This window comes from Helianthus annuus, chromosome 16 (assembly GCF_002127325.2).
Source record: "Helianthus annuus cultivar XRQ/B chromosome 16, HanXRQr2.0-SUNRISE, whole genome shotgun sequence".
NCBI classification, from domain to species: Eukaryota; Viridiplantae; Streptophyta; class Magnoliopsida; order Asterales; family Asteraceae; genus Helianthus; species Helianthus annuus.
This window is the reverse complement of record NC_035448.2, coordinates 68,921,454-68,937,336: the sequence shown is the minus strand read 5'-3', so window position 1 is coordinate 68,937,336 and position 15,883 is coordinate 68,921,454.

Here is a 15,883-nt window from a genome sequence, read left to right as displayed (position 1 = left end):
GAAGAGAACCTTTGGAATTCAATTCGACAGTAAAACCCTGTTTGGATTTAATCATGGTTTTATTTAGGGAAAAAGTGATTGCTGATGTGGCAGCGGTTATTTTGATCTGAAGGCTAAAAACTGACCACGTGTCAAACATCTGATGGAATGGTAAATGATGGAGGACAGTTGTTTTGACAACTACTGATGGATCAAGTATCAGTAGTTACAACGGTAATAAAATGAAATGGTGGGTGTAGCAGCGGATGGAACAAAGATTTTAAACATCAGTGTTTTTGAAGAGCAGAGGTTGACACTATAGGAGTGGACAGACTTTAGAGAGCAGATGTTATGGCACAACAGCATTTTAGGAACAACAGTGGATAAAAACCAATTAGGGTCATATATTTAACAACTGTTTGTGCGGCAGTGTTTTGACTTTTGATAAATTCTTTTAGCACCTGTTTGTTCAGATGTAGAAAATGATTTGTTCTCGTAAAAGCACAATCTCTTGTCTATCATCTGTTGAGTACCAGAATTGCTATTCTTAACAATACACATTTTAGATGCATAATATCAAGATTAAATTGTCAGCAGTGATTCTCAGAAATTTTGTTCAAGGTTTTGCCATCTGTCTATTTTTCAGACAGTGGTTTAGCATCCCAGATGATGAAGACATTTCTACATGAGCTGCTCATTTTGTGTCTAATTAATGGAACTAGAACATGAGTATCTTAGTAGTCTAAGTCAATTTGCAATCAATTTATGATCAGTGGAAACCTAACTAGAGCTTAACATGACCTTGGTATGTATGTCATTTCCTCTTGACCAGTTTTAGGGATAGTAATTACACACAAAAAACAAGGTAATTACATCCAGACCAGAGATGAACTTTTACTATAAAAAAGAGTAAAAGAACAAAATATATTTCATAGAAGAATAAAATATATCTGGTTTTTATTATAGAAGAAAACACCTTAGAAAAATTAAAGGATGTTTTGGAGAAAATCAAAAGGATCTGACAGCCTTTTCAAGTAAACGATCAAGTTATTCTCAAGTTATTCTGACCATTGTTTGGGTCATTTTCTTGTCAATTGATTGTGAATTACTTTTAAGCACCATCACTGGATATGCCATTGTTACCAGAACAATTTCTGTATTGATAAATGCACACATTTGCATGATGACCACTGATGACCTAACTTTAACCTCAAAAGTGTTTTCTGCTTATGCTCTCTTCTTTTGATTTCAAAAGTTTTGAGATAGCTACACTTTGGGATTTGTTCATTTTCCCTTTTTACCCTGTTTATTTACATGTTCAGAATCACTCACTAGGAGATCATATTTTGAACATGCTTTGTCCATAATCACTTTGAAGCAATGTTTTAAGACATCTGACCATGGTTGAGCATGTTTTAGTTCAGATCTCACATTACTTATGATTAGGACTGTTTTAACATTTTATTTTTCTCAATATGTGTTAGACGAAGTTGATTTGATCCTTTTGAAGGTACTCAACTTGCCTTTGAACACATGAGAGATTTTGACTAAAGTTTTTCTCCCTCTCTTTAGTATCAGCAGTATGCAGGTGTTTTAGATGAACACGAGTTTTGCTGATTCTGAGGTACATACTTTAGTGTTTATTACAAACATCACAAACATCAGAACAACAAATGAAATCAATATTGAAAACATCGAACGAACTCACAATTTATCAGATCTTTTTCAGATTTGAAAACTATGAGTGACATATGTATGAAAACATTTTTTGTGTGAGATTTGTGTGTCATATGACATCTTGGTTGATTTATAGAGTTTTTGAATAACCATTTTGATCATGATTTGCTTATTACTCTGTTTTTCAACTGAATGCAACCAACCTTAGTATTAATGAATTTTGAGCTGAACTGTTATGTCAAATTGATTGTTAGATCGAATTTGACTGTCCAAGCTCTGATACCAATTGTTAGGATCTGAGGCTGTCCTGATTCATGTTTGTTTGCATAAAACTAATAAGTGCAGCGGAAATGAGTTGCAAACAAAATAAACATAAACAAAGGAAAGTAGAGATTGATAAACAATTGCTTTTCATTGAGTCAAATGATTGAAATACAAAGCAAATGATTACAGTAAAAGCTTACAATCTAAACTCCCCCTCAGCCTGATACACCAGAGTTGGTTGCACAAGATGAAATGATGAATTGAGGAGAAGAACTCACTCAAAACGATCAAGTGTAACAGTACAGAGTACTGTCATACTTATAGGCAAACCAAACTACTGATATACTTCAGCTGACGTCACCATGATAGTGACATCTAACGACCTAACAAACTACAAATACTGTCCTATACAAACTACTGTTATGTAACATCTGATATTCACTAACATACAAAACAAAATGAAAACTACTGCTTCACGTTCCACTGTTGTAGCCTTAGCACAGATGTTGAGTCTTCAATGCTTTCTTCAAAGGTGATCAGTCTTTGAGAGGGCAGTGCTTGAGTCTTCAGCAGCACTTAGGAACCAGCAGTAGATAGAGCAACAGAGTTTGTCTTTAGCAGTTGTTAGGTAATCATCAGAGTTTGGTTTATCAGTTGTTGTAGTTGAGCAGCACTTAAGATTATCAGTTGTTAGATAACCACTGTCAAGGGGAGAGATTAGAGTAAACTGCTGCTTATTTGAAGTTCACTGATGGGATCCGGTTTTGGCTTTACATTATCTGTTCCTCTGTTAGGGTTCAATCCCAACACAGGCGCATTAATTGTAATTGCGAATTACAATTAATGAAGAGAGAGAGAGTGTCAGACGGGCACGGGGGCGTGTCCAGCGGACACGGGGCCGTGCCCAGCCTTCTGTTCAGCCTATAGATAGGAGTGCTTGGTTTCATTCCAACTCATCCCTTGGCACACCACCTCTCTCACACTTCATCCACCACCCACCACCACCATAACACCATCATCCACCACCATCATCCATTGTCCATCGTAGAGTGTGTGAGTCGTCTCGAGATCCAAGATTGATAGTAAGAGTTCTTGACAATCAAGGCCATGTTTGGCTAAGTCTCTTACATCACTTGGTGAAGACAAGTGTTTAGTATAATACTTTTTATTTTTAATCTTTTGCACTTTTTAATTGGTTTTGTATTAATGACTTTAATAACTAGTTGCTTATGTTGAAGGTGATCTTTCCTTATCGTTTGTCCGTGGTGTCTTGGCATTATTTTACTGTCTATATAAAATAAAAGATTTTCACCATTCATATCTCCGCGGTCTATATGGAGGTATGTTGGCTACCTGGTCGGGGGTTAAGGGAACGGTTTGGTAAGGGTCTTGCCCTTGTTCAGCGTTTAGAGGTCCTGCAAGGGACCTGGGTCAAATTTAGTAGGATCTCCTTCAATGCCTATAGGTATTGGATGGCGGGGATCCAAACTCTTTGACCCCCTCATAAGTTAACTACTATTAATACTATAACCCGGCTATTTAGGACTGTATCCCTGCTGACTCAGACTACTTAGCCGAGGGTAACGTCACGCCAAAAGCGGGGCCTACCATAATTTGCATTAATAACTTAATTCGTTATCTTCCAATAATCCGACCCTTTAGGATTGTATCCTTGCTGACTCAAACTACTGGGTTGAGGGTAACGTCGCCTTCAAAAGAGGGGCCTACTACAATAACTAAGATAATCTCTTAAACAAGTGCATAAGTGAGAAAATAATCAAAGGTTACACTAATACACGAGTCGGATCCAAGTGATTCATCTTGTCTATCTGTTTTTATTTTATTTTTATTTTTCAGCATTTAGTTAGTTTTTATTTTCTTAGTTTAAAAATCTTTTCTAACTTTTTGATTTGATTAGACGTTGAGGATAAACCGGTTTTAAAAGCTCTTGTGTCCTTGGACGACCTCGGTATCTTACCAACACTATACTACGTCCACGATGGGTGCACTTGCCCATATGTGTGTTTAGTGTTAGTAAATATCGTGTTTTATAAATTTAAAACTTGGCTAAAGGTGTTAAAAAAGGGCTTAATTATACATTAAAAATATATTACACTACACACGCATCAATTAGATATTCCCTACTCAATTGAATTGGCTAATGGAAAGTTAGTAGAAGCCAATGAAGTTGTCAGAGGTTGTGTAATCGAGTTAGGAGAGCGTGAGTTTGCTTTGGATCTACTACCAGTCCAGTTGGGGAGCTTTGACGTGGTAGTAGGAATGGATTGGTTATCTAGCAACAAGGCAGAGATTGTTTGTCACGAAAAGGTCGTACGCATCCCAACAGAAGACGGTGAAACGATAGTAGTTCATGGAGAACAGCGTGATACACCTTTAAGAATAATCAGCTGCCTGAAAGCTCGTAAGTGTTTACAGAAGGGATGTACTGCCTTCCTGGCACACATTGTGGATAAGAAAGCTGCTGAACCAAAGATCGAAGACATCCCTGTCGTGAGGGAATATCCGGAAGTCTTCCTAGAGGACTTGCCAGGATTGCCACCTCAGAGACAAGTGGAGTTCCGTATAGACTTAGTTCCAGGCGCCGCGCCTATAGCTAGGGCACCTTATAGACTTGCACCGTTAGAGATGCAGGAATTGTCGACACAACTTCAAGAGTTGTTAGACAAGGGATTCATCAGACCAAGCTTCTCACCTTGGGGAGCTCCGGTCCTGTTTGTCAAGAAGAAGGACGGTAGTTTTCGAATGTGCATCGACTACCGAGAGTTGAATAAGTTGACTATGAAGAATAGATATCCTCTACCAAGGATTGATGATCTATTTGACCAACTGCAAGGTTCAAGCTTTTACTCTAAGATCGATCTTCGATCTGGATACCATCAGTTAAGGATACAAGAGGAAAATATCCCGAAGACAGCCTTTAGGACTCGTTATGGACACTACGAGTTCCTAGTTATGCCGTTTGGGTTGACAAACGCACCTACAGTTTTCATGGATTTGATGAACAGAGTTTGCAAGCCGTATCTCGATAAGTTCGTGATTGTGTTTATCGACGATATTTTGATTTATTCAAAGACAAAGGCTGAACACAAACAGCATTTAAGAGCCATTCTGGAGTTGCTGAAGAAGGAACAGCTGTACGCCAAATTCTCTAAGTGCGAGTTTTGGCTACATGAAGTCCAATTCCTTGGACATGTGGTAAATGGAGATGGGATTCATGTGGACCCACAAAGATTGAAGCAATAAAGAACTGGGAAACTCCCAAAACGCCAACCGAGATTCGGCAATTCTTGGGTTTGGCTGGCTACTATCGAAGGTTCATTGAGGATTTTTTGAAAATCGCTCAACCTTTGACACTCCTCACGCAGAAAGATAAGAAGTTTGATTGGGGAATCAAACAGGAAGAAGCGTTTCAGCTGTTAAAAGACAAGCTCTGCAATGCGCTAATCTTAGCACTACCAGAGGGTACAGATGATTTTGTGGTATATTATGACGCTTCGCGTCATGGTTTGGGTTGCGTGTTGATGCAACGACAGAAGTTTATAGCTTACGCATCGCGCCAATTGAAGGTACATGAAAAGAATTATACCACACATGATTTGGAACTCGGCGCAGTGATATTTGCGTTAAAGATCTGGAGACACTACCTATATGGTACAAAGTGTACAATCTTCACAGATCATAAAAGCCTGCAGCACATATTCGACCAGAAAGAGCTGAATATGAGACAAAGACGTTGGGTCGAGTTGTTAAATGATTACGAATGCGAGATAAAGTACCATCCGGGAAGGCGAATGTAGTTGCCGATGCCCTGAGTCGAAAAGAGAGGATCAAGCCCATAAGGGTTAGGGCTTTGGAGATGATTATTCAAACAGACCTTTCCTTGCGCATTCACGCCGCGCAGAAAGAAGCTCTTAAGGAAAGAAACCTTGAAGAAGAATATCTCCGTGGGATGGAGAAGCAATTAGTGCCAAACGAGGAAGGAACGTTATGTTTTATGAAAAGGATTTGGGTTCCTCTGTTTGGTGGTTTGGGAAAAGTTATTTTTTGATGAAGCTCACAAATCACGGTACTCTATCCATCCAGGAGCGGATAAGATGTATCAGGATCTTAAAGATTACTATTGGTGGCCTAGGATGAAAGGCGACGTTGCTTTTTATGTGAGCAAATGTTTAACGTGTGCTAAGGTGAAAGCTGAATACCAGAAGCCCTCAGGACTTCTGCAAAACAACCTGAGATTCCTAAGTGGAAATGGGAACAAATTTCAATGGATTTTATAACGTAGTTGCCAAGAATGCCAAGAGGTCATGACATTATATGGGTAATAGTGGACCGATTAACGAAATCTGCACACTTCATACCTATCAGAGAGAAAGATAATACGAGCAAATTGGCTGAAATTTACATGAGAGAAATCATTACACGCCATGGAGTGCCTCTCGCGATCATCTTTGATAGAGATGAAAGGTTCGTATCAAGGATTTGGCAATCCTTCCAAGAAGCTTTTGGCTCACAACTGAATCTGAGCACTGCATTTCACCCACAGACCGACGGACAAAGCGAACAGACCATACAAACGTTGGAAGATATGCTGAGAGCATGTGTTATGGATTTGGGCGGTAGCTGGGATAAACATTTGCCATTGGTCGAATTTTCATACAACAATAGCTACCACACCAGTATTGGTGCCGCGCCATTTGAAGCCCTATATGGCCGCAAGTGCAGATCACCGCTTTGTTGGTCTGATGCAGGTAATAGGCAATTGGTTGGTCCTAATGTGGTACAGGAAACCACAGACAAAATCGCACAGATCCGAGATCGCATCAAGGCGGCTCGTGATCGTCAGAAATGCTACGCGGATAGAAGAAGGAAATCTCTAGAGTTTGAGGTAGGTGATATGGTTTTGTTGAAGGTATCGCTCTGGAAGGGTGTGGCACGCTTCGGGAAGCGTGGAAAGTTGAATCCGCGGTATATTGGTCCATTCAAGATTCTGGAAAGAATTGGATTAGTAGCATACAAGTTGGACTTACCTGCCGAACTGAACGGTGTTCACGATACATTTCATGTATCAAATCTAAAGAAGAGTCCAACGCAAGTTATTGTTGTCATTCCCGCAGACGAGATTCATATTGACGACACGCTCCATTTTGTTGAAGAACCCATTGAGATTACGGATTGGAAAGTGAACAAAAGCCGCCGGAGCAGTGTCAAACTCGTCAAGGTACGTTGGAATGCAAGACATGGTCCTGAATACACCTGGGAGCATGAGGACCGAATGAAAGAAAAGTACCCCCACTTATTTCCCAAGAACCCTGCAACTAGAAGCAGAACTTAAAATTTCGGAACGAAATTTTTCTAACGGGGGGAGAATGTGACAACACTCACCAAATCAAGTATCCGTACGAATTAATTAATAATTAATTACTGCTTAATTACTGATACATACACATACTTGCATCATACTTTATTAACTGTCACTCCATTATTTACATACAGAACTTTAGTGACAAACTTGATGCACAAAAGCACGGTAGCACAATGAACGGATAACCCAGTAAACGTGCTGACGTAGCCAGCACCAGGCAGACACTGCCTCTAAGGCCTGTATGAGCCGGGAATAGTTTACTACACTAGTAGGAAGTGTAGGGAAATGAGGGTTGTAGAACTGCGTCACTAGGTATAAGTTATAGTGACCGGATGTGCCTAAAACATATTCTAAACACAAATTCTGCACTTTAATGTAAAAATTCAGCATTTAAGCTAACTAGTAAAGTGCAAAAACATGGGAAAATAATACTAGACACTTTCCAAAGTGTCGGGAATTCTTTGTGTCACTAAAAATAATAATAAAGAAACTTTAATTGCTTATTAAGCACTTTAATGGATCAGTATCCAACCGAACAACCGGACTTTACCCGGAACATAAAAATATTATCATTGATAATGTTTTCCTATTCTGAGCTAGTTAGGGTCCCCAAATACCCTAACACCCGTTACAAAACACTACACACTAGAAATTGGTTTAACCCCCTAACTAAACTAAATATAACTTAACTTACTAGTTGAAATCCAACTATAACCCCACCCCCCCCCCCCCATGATTGACGGTTTGTAAGGGTGGTACACACCCATGATTTGTTTGATTATTTTAATTCAAATGTTTATTATCTAACCTACATACTATCTAATGGATAATAGTGGAGAATGGGTTATAAATAAATATGTAGGATAAGACTTTCACTAATCAAACCACCACACAAATATTGCATCTTTCTTTCCCCCTTGGCTACTCACGGCCGAAACCCAACACACACCCACATCACTTTCAAGTTTGGTTCTAGCAAGATTACTTACATACAAAGGTGAAAGGTCACGCATAAGGAGGCTCGGTGCTTACGGAATCGCGAGGACCTCTCTACATCACTATTATCCACCTTGTTTTCGTCTAGTTTCTTCCCTAGCCTTGAGCTAGTTGTAAGTGCTTCTAACCACCTTCTTGATCTTATCTAAACTGGTTAATAAGAGATTTGTCGGATGAAAATCGTAAACACTAGAGATCTAAAACTTAAAGTCTTGAAAGTGTGATGAACATGGTGGATAAAGAACAAATATTAGTGTAAAACTTATGAAACTTGTTTTGTTATGATTATTTTATGTTGTATGACGCTAGTAGTAGTTCGGATCGTCATCTAACCCGGCTAAGTCATGTTCATAGAACATGAACTAGTGTATGTTAAAGTATGAAAAGGACTAGATGATGAACACTACTACATATTAACATGAACTTGTGTAAAAAGAGTTTTTCTTATAAAATGAAGTTCTAAACTAGTTGATCTAAATATCTACAAGTGGTATTTTCGAAGAACCAAGTGTAAGATGAAACCATATTTTAAAGCCGGATCTTTCAAAAATAAACGAAAGGTGATTTTGTGAACACACAAGTGTATAGACACTTGTGTAACGAAACGTTTTAACAAAGAATTATTTTTGTAATGTTTGACTAGAAGTTGTAAAAATGTATTTTCTTCAAGAATAAAGAACACAAGAAACCGACTTTATTTATAAAGACAGAAAGATCTACTACAAATATTGGAAGGTTACTACACACTTTTACATAACCCACAAGTTCATGTGTTTGCAATTTACGTATATTTTTGAACTAGTTGATGTTGAAATATTGTTTGTTGATGTTGGGCACATTGTTGATTGAGTTTTGAAAAGAAAATGATACGCTTGTAAGCGTGGCCACCTCCAGTTACAGAGGAAACTCTGGCGAAATTTTTCCAGAAATATAACATTTGGAAATATTTCTACAACAAGTGTTAAGAATATATTTTTAACTTGTTTTCCAAATAAATTTCACCATGATTTTTATTAGAAAAATAACCAAGTGTCGGAGGTGGGATTTTCACAAATAAAACTTGCTAAAATATATATTTAGAACATATATTTTCATAACAACACTTGTGTAAATTTTTATGATTATTTTGTGAACTACGTAAATATTATTTTTAGGGTAAAAATAATATTACTAAATATTAACGACTTCAAAATAATTCTAACGCCCTCATAATAAATATTTAAGTTACAATGGTATTATTATTTCCACCCGATCTTTATCCGTAACTTACGTATTTTCAGAAAATACTCTTAAACGCGTATTTTGGACAAAAGTATTATTTTGGGAAAATTATATGTAATAAAATATAATATTTTTGGGAAAAATATTTATATTCTGGAGAAAGAATTAAAATATATTTTAAGTGAGACTTAATAATATATTTGAAGATACAAAAACACGCATGTATTAAAATAATTACGAAGTGTAAACACGAAATAGTTGTCTAACTATTTCCCAAAAACTTAAACCTTAAGCTAAGGCACGGTTGTCCGTCTAATAGAAGTTAGTACGTGTAGGTCGTCGCACAGCAGATTGTCTGGGAGATACTTTTTAGAGACGCACCTCGGTGAGTTCATGTCCCCCTTTCTTTTAACTGTTTTCAGTTTTCTAAACTGCGGGGGTGAAATACATGTTACTATGATTACGAGTACTTTTACACATGGTATGATTAGCGTAAGGAGGATTACTACTTAGATCATGTGAGTGGTTAGGCAGGAACTGAAGGCCATTAGTCCTCATTGTAGGACCGAGGGACAGTAGCGGTAGATCTATCGGTGTAGCGAGCCCAGCCCCAGGCCCATCAGAACGGACCTCGGGGTGACTTTGTACCCAACGCAAAATCTGCTAGGTTTGAGTCTTCCTACTGCACATCACACATATCAATGGCCTTGCAAACCATTGGTGATCTTTATTTCCTTATTTGCTACATACCAAGGTTTTTATACTTACAAAGGTTTTACATACTCACTACACATGAACTCGCTCAACAAGTTTTGTTGATTTTTCCAACTTACATGTATTTCAGGGAACTGAGGATCTGGCACGGTATGCTCTGTTTTCACGCTGCGTTAAAGTTATGAGGTCATCCAAGTTTAAGGGATGTGACTATTACCTGGACGAGTCACAGTTCTTAAACTGCGTTTGTTTCATGTTGGTGTTGGTGTCTTATGAACAATATTTTTATTTTGTAGTATTGTAATTTCCGTTGCATGTGTCGACACTTTAAGACAATGTTGTGTTACTTTTATTATAAAACTTAAATCAATGGATGATCTGCATGGTTTTACTTTCATATAGCTTTGTTGTGATTAAGCTATGGTGTTAAGAAGTCACACCAAATTAACCCACGCTTCCGCAAAGCCAGGGTGTGACATTCGGGAACCATAACTAGATTGGTAATGCTAAAACAATGCTTCTAGTGAAAAAATGGTGTTTCGGGTAATGTCCGGTTGTTCGGTTGGTTACCTGTTCGTTAAGGTGCTAAACTTCGCTGTTTAGTGTGCTTTATGTACCCTTTTATGACACTTTCGATTCCTGACACTTAGGAAAGTATTCAGGACCATTTAAGCATATTTCTGCATGATATTAGATTGTTTAAATGTAGAATTTGCTGATTTTCTACAGAATTCTGCAGTTTATGTGAGTTTTAGGCACTTTCCGGCACTTAAACTATAACTAGGAAGGCAGTTTTGTGATCCTTACTTTCCTACACACTATACTAGTGTAATACTTGGTTTCTGGCTCATTCTGTATCTCAATACCATGTATGTCTATTCACTGAACTCCGTCAGCATTTCTCTTATTTGTCTGATAACTGTGCTAACTGTGTTTCGTGCATCATTTAAGTCAATAAAGTTCTTATGCAATAACGATATAACATTAAGCAATATGTGATGTACATATATGTATATGGCAATAATCAAAAAGCAATTCAAGGCATTTAATTGTAATTCAGCACAGTCATTTAGCATTAATCATTGTCTAATAATTGTATGGAAGCATGCAAATTTGACAGTTGTCACACTTGTGTGTTGGACCAAAGTTTTTTGTGTTGGTGATAAATTGAAAATGCTTAATCTGTGATACAGTTTAATTATCTCTTGAATAATAATAATTTAGTTAACTTTGTTGAAAAGTTCTTATGGTTTCTCGAGATGTTTGTTTTATAGTATACAGATTGTAGCAGTATATTGCTGAGAAGTTGCTGTGTTGAAAAGATGAGAGCTTGATTGGATGCATGGTAGTACCTCCTTTCTACATTGCAAACAAAGTTGAAGAGTTTGAAGATTGCTATGCAAATGCTAAACTGGAGTTTACTCACATCAGGCAGATATGAGAGACCTAGAAGCAGTTCACCTAGAATGAAAAATTTTAATGGCAATTCAAGTGATTTCAGAAGTCAAGGTCAATATCAAAATCGATTCCAAAATATTGGTGGTCAAAGGTTTCAATCAACAAGAAGGAATTGATTATAGTGAAGTGTTTGCACCAGTGGCAAGGTTGGAAGCAATTCGTTTGTTCTTAGCTTTCGCTTCATTCAAGGGCTTCAAAGTTTACCAACTAGACGTGAAGAGTGCATTTCTTTACGGTAAAGTCCAAGAAGTGGTGTATGTCTCACAACCAGATGGGTTTGTAAATCCAGATTATCCAGATTGTGTGTACAAGCTTGATAAGGCTTTGTATGGATTACATCAAGCGCCCAGGGCATGGTACGAGACACTGTCAACACATCTGATCAAGAATGGTTTTGAAAGAGGTCAGATTGACAGTACACTGTTCATTAAGAGAAAGAAGGAAGATTTTCTGCTGGTACATGTATACGTGGATGACATCATCTTTGGGTCATTAGATGAAAACACGTGTAAAGAGTTTGAGTAGGTGATGAAGAACAAGTTCGAAATAAGCGCTATGGGTGAGCTGTCTTACTTTCTGGGATTACAAGTTGATCAGAAGGAGGATGGGATGTTTATTCATCAAACAAAGTATGTGTGTGACATTTTGTCTCGATTTAAAATGGAGGATTGCGCTACTTTCAACCCACCCATTTGCGAAAATTACAATCTTGGCCCAGATCATGAAAGTAATGAAGATGTTGATCCGACTCAATATAGGGCAATGATTGGTTCTCTAATGTACTTGACTGCTTCAAGACCTGACATCATGTTTGTCGTATGTCTGTGTGCCAGATATCAGGCTAATCCAAAGGAGTCACATATGAAGGCGGTCCAAGGTTTCAATTAGTTTGAAGATTGCTATGCAAATGCTATACAAAGTTGAAGAGTTTGTTGGTGCATATTTGTGACAACAACTTATATTTGGTCTTGGGATATCTTGTAATTAGTTAAACGATAAACGGTTAGCGGGTTTAGCTTTGTATTAGTCAAATAATAGAGTTTGGGCTAAACAAAACCCATGTAGGAAACCCTAACCCAAGTAGCAACCTTGTGTTATATAAACAAGGCTTTTCATTAGGGTTTAGGTTAATCAGCCAAAACGTTTTGAGAGAGAATTTTCGTGAGAGCATTAGCTTGGACGAATTAGGATTTTGATTGATTGTAATACTTGTGTTTGATAATCAATAAAAACCCGGTTGATAGTAATTTCTGTTTTCTACTCGTTTCTGTGATATTCTGTTCTAGAGGATTCCACACTGTAGATTGGATTGACGATTCTATGACGATCCGTACGGACCAGGGGACCTACAAGCTTATTCAGTTTCACATCTGTTTTTGAGCTGTTTTGCAGAATTTATTTAAAATACCGAACCAACTAGAAAAATTATGATATTTTTATGCGACATGTCATATAGCCTTCTAATATACATATATTTTTCTCAAAACCTAAGTGTTTGCTAAAAAATAATAAAAACCATGTAGCACACATGGCTCAGATTTGTCGTATTATGTCAACAGTTTACGTTAGAATTTATTTAAAAATCCTCGTAAACCTTTTTAACAAAATTCCAGTTTGAGGATTTGATAACGTTCTAGAGCTATCTACTATAAAATATTCACATATTAACTCCAATTCTAAACCTAGTTATGGCTCCTATAACAGGCTGCAAAATTCTGCAGAAAAAAACGCAGGCTGCACCTGCTTTCCGTTTTAATCTTTGAAATACTAAAACTTGTCGAGGAATTATGAAACCAGTGGGGTTTAAAGCGTATTTCAATGAACTGCATTTTAGACTCATGAACCAAACGTTTTCGTTAAGTTATTACCAGGTTACAGTCGTTACAAGTTGGCTGAAAAATCTGGGCAGATGGTATTTACTTGCAGCCCTTTACCAAAACATTTTTATGGTATTGTTTAACCCTAATTTGACCCTTACCCCATGTATAAACCCATGTACATCAGATTCAACACTAAAGTACCATCATTATCATGTTTTAATCGAAAATCCTGGCATACATTTATGCATATGTTTGTTTTGGTTTCGTGAAATTATAAACATGCAATCACCTAACCATCAATACATAACGATCTATAATATCTGACTTTTACTTATGCATTACATGTAACCATAGCAGCCCTAACTACAAGTGTTTCATAAGATTTACAAGGCTAAACTTATTGAGGTGTGAAGATCATTGAGAGAAGTATGTGAGAGAGAACTAGAGCCGAGATGACCACACACGGCTATGTGCACGCGCGACGAGAGGGAACGAGAGAGGGAGAGAGGTACTGATGTTGTTGTCTTGAAAGAGAGAGAGAGAGAGAGAGAGAGAGAGAGAGAGAGAGAGACACCAGGTGTGACACCCCGCGAAAACATTCCTTTGCACATTAGCTTGTCAGTCGCTGCGCTCAAACTTTCAGGACGAAAGTTCTTGAAACTTGGGGATAATGTGACACTTTGGGTTTTCCTGTGTAACTGCATTGTATGATACTATTATGTGAAGCTATTTAATGAAAATCTATATTATAATTATCGTGTATTATGTGACAATGTGTAATCATTATGTGGTAAAATATGTACAACGATATATGTAAGAAGGTATGATCAGTTTCGAGTGTGTGTGAGTTGAGACTGCATGCTTCCGAGTCGAGATGGATCTCCTGATTCCAAATAAATGGGCTACACACACATGACCTGGCCCGATACTACAAGGCCCACTCGAAACCACCCAAAAACCCTAGGAGGGTGCATGGATTTGGAAAGGGTATAAAACCCTTACATCAGCAGACACTTGGAATGATTTGACAACAATCATTCTCTCATAATCCCAAACATTGCATTATTCTCTCTCTCCCCTTATCCACTTTCTCTCACTAAAAACCCTAAAACACAATACATCTCCTTCCTTGCTTTTGTTTTCGGCGGCTGCCTTCAAGACAACATCAACACATCATTTGGGAAGCATCATATCTTGATTCTCTACACATTTTCCACTCTCAATCGAACCGGTTAGTGAACCATCCCAATACTTGCTAGAAATACACATTCAAGGTACTTGTTTTGTCTATGATTCATATAATATTTAATAACTGTTTGTGTCTCGTCATTTGTGTGAAGATGATGTATGATTTATAGATGTCTTGTTATTGGATGATGATACATGATCCATTGGCATCTTTGTGTTTGTTTAGGATAATAATTGTTGTGAGTCATAGTGGTTCTGGATATAGATGAGTGTGTAGTGTTAAATAAATGAAACAATAATAGAATGATGCACTAGGCCTGTTTGATGAATGATGATGAATTTGTTGTGATGTTTGTTTTAGTGGAAAATGAATTCGTTATAATGTTCTAAGGATACAGTGCTAGATATCAACACGATTAGGGCTATTTGATAAATGACGAATCTAATGAACCGTTTTAGGAGGATGATTGTCGCAGCCCCCGACCCCTGCCCCTGGAGCGGGCGACCGTGAGATAGTGCGCAGAGCCGGCGGTATCAGTGTTTATTAATTTGGCAGCGGAATTATTTCTTCAGGACAGTAGTTAGGAAATGTTTATGAGAGTTTAAAACACCAAACTTTTATAATAAATAAATGGGATAAAACCCTAGTTTCGTTTACAATACATTTATAGGGATAATCCTAATTATTGAAAACAAAATCTCCTTTTTATTTAGGTAACTTTTATAGCCACTTTTCTAAGCCTTTAGTGCTCTCCAGCTGGCTTCTATTAGCTTCACATTAAGTTACTTGTAACGTGTTCTAAAAAGATTTTATTAGCAAGAAATATTAGCGAGTGCATCCCAGTTTAATAAAAAACAACTTTTATAACTTTACAATATTGAGAGTGATTACAATGTTTATATCTACCAATATAATCACTCAGTACTGTCAAATTCCTGACTTGTGGGTCATGTTACTCATTGGCTAACTCTTCTGTGACAACTGTGCTCTGTAAACGATGTACGATGTAAAACAATATCAATTATCAATAAAACGATGTGTTTTGGTGTTAATATTTGTGTTTGACGATTTTACGATTTGATTCTAGTTCGATTTCAAGCTTTAAATCGCTTTCGGGAAAGTTATACGCAAACTGATGCGTAAACGTAATCAGTTTAACACGACAAACACTCCGGAACAGTG